The following is a 2164-nucleotide window of genomic DNA, read 5'->3' on the forward strand; positions in this document are numbered from 1 at the left end:
AACATTTTCTCCAACATTCACGTCATTCTGCATTAATTGAATCTCTTGATAAACCTTGGAGAGAGCGGTTGAAACTCTTAACGTTCCTTTTATATTCCTGAAGTCTCGTTTCCTGTGTAACACCAGAGCGCTGTAGATTTTAGCCGCCTAACACCAGAATCCATAGCAATCACTCCCCGATCTCCACCCACATAATATTCACCAGTTTCTATATTCTGGCACAGCTTCACGCTCGCAAGTGTCCCTGCCCGACTAAAGATGATATCAATGTTTTGGAATCTGTCCGCATACCATGTCCCAATCTATTCCCGCCAATACGATATTTTCCAATCAGTTTTTCATCATTTTCATTCCGTTCTATCGAATAAAACCTCTTGAAAACAAATGAAGGAGTTGGTAGTTCCATCACTGGCCTGTGAATAGCTGCTAGTTGGTTTATCGAGCGCTCTGACTATCCATAAGTCACGCGACCTGTCCTAACAGAGTATGCGTCCCGAAAGTTCTGCACCGTCGATTTAACGTGCTACTTCGCCAAGGGGTTGCCCTGGTTTGACTTTAACTAAACTTACCTGGTCAGGAATGGCGCAGCTCCGCCATTGCGCTGTTCTATTCTCGAGCAGGTCAATGCACTCAGACGTCTGTAAAGGAGTACGAGCTCTCTTTTGGGGGTGTCGATGGCATAATTTTTGCTAGAGGTGTTTTGCTTTCGGGCTGGCACTAACAAGTTAATGTTCGATGAAGTTATCTGCACGACGGAGTTTCAATCAGGCTGATACAGATTGATCGTCCAAATCTAACTGTTACGCGTTAATACCAAGAAAATGGCGTTGACTGGTTGTAGAAGTTCCACCTCTAACGCTAGCAAATACCTTCATTCCAGTTAACTGGTTGCCTGATACCGCCTGTTCTGATCTTTGGTGGCAGAATATGCAATTCATGTTGAGGACTGAATGACAAGACAAGAAAGCGACTTGCGAGATTTTTTCCAATTCCGATTGTCTTCAAAGACAATACGTTCAGAATGAAGACGAAAAAAACACTGAAAAAAACACGCAAAATGAAACAGGGGTTTATACAACATTGACATGTAGCGCGATGGTTGCCGCTACTACAGTCACGGTTAGTTGTCTGGAGCTGGATGGAGCGTTTGTTGGGGGATCTCCCGTCAATTTGAACGTCAAATCTAATCTGTCTTGCAATTTCCATCGGTACACTTCTCACTGCTGTAAGTGATCGTATAGATTTTGATGTCATCGGCAGTTGGTTTCAAATTACATCTGGGAACTGTGTCTTTTCCGCGAAGAACCATCGTATTAACCTCTAGCTTCAGATCTTTATTACTGGCTGTGATTTCACAGTTGAAACTTTTGCAAATACCAGTGAAAGGATGATTTTCCATTGGGTGTCGAAATCCTTCGGAACAAAGGAGTTCGTCGTAACTCCAACACCGCGAATAGCAACAGACACGCTGGCTCCATGACCTTGTTTTTTCAAAGTTTTGACGTCGGCCACGCCCATAATCGAAATATCTCCCAAACTGGCCTTTTCTGGGATCTTTTCGACGATGTCGCAAGGATAAATGGCAGTACGTCTTTGCTGTGGCATCCAATACGACTTCGCGTGACGCGAACGGTTTGCCGCTTGCATGAAATTGGATGCCCAATTTTGAAACAGCATCCCCTGTCCCGCACGAAGTAGTTGTTCCTGTAACGGTACACTTCAAGAGCTAAAATTCCCTCCTTCCAATTTAGTACTGATTGCCCAACATAATCCGTTTCCACTCGAAGACCGCATCCATCCCCAAACGGCACATTATTGGTGACGAATTTGACAGGATATTTATTTATAGCTAGTAATGCAGCGAAGGCAATGAATTTCACTTTGGAGAATCAAAGAATGAAAAGCCATTCGACCACAGACTGCATGCATGCAATACATCGAATTTGTGTCTGAGAAAAAAAAGTTCGCACAGTTGTATTACTCTTCAGCATGCATGCGAGACGAGGAATCTCATAAAGCATTCTGATTGTGTTCTGTGGATCTTGAGAGAGACGGCAAGTGACACGCGGTAACCCATGGGGGTTCGATCACTCCAGCTTGCAGAAGATCGTCAATACATCAACAAGTGGCTGTTTCATTAATCAAGAACGAAAGTTAGGGGATC

At 43.9% G+C, this 2164-nt stretch overlaps 1 non-coding gene across 1 annotated transcript; it reads left to right on the forward strand.

The window, feature by feature from the left end:
• Positions 1-561: 561 nt before the first annotated feature.
• On the forward strand, positions 562-721 carry LOC129618271 (U1 spliceosomal RNA). The gene has a single exon (XR_008697763.1). It is a non-coding gene; the product is annotated as a U1 spliceosomal RNA (small nuclear RNA).
• Positions 722-2164: the final 1443 nt, after the last annotated feature.

This window comes from Condylostylus longicornis, unplaced genomic scaffold (assembly GCF_029603195.1).
Source record: "Condylostylus longicornis isolate FDR11 unplaced genomic scaffold, ASM2960319v2 ptg000793l, whole genome shotgun sequence".
In the NCBI taxonomy this organism is placed as follows: Eukaryota; Metazoa; Arthropoda; class Insecta; order Diptera; family Dolichopodidae; genus Condylostylus; species Condylostylus longicornis.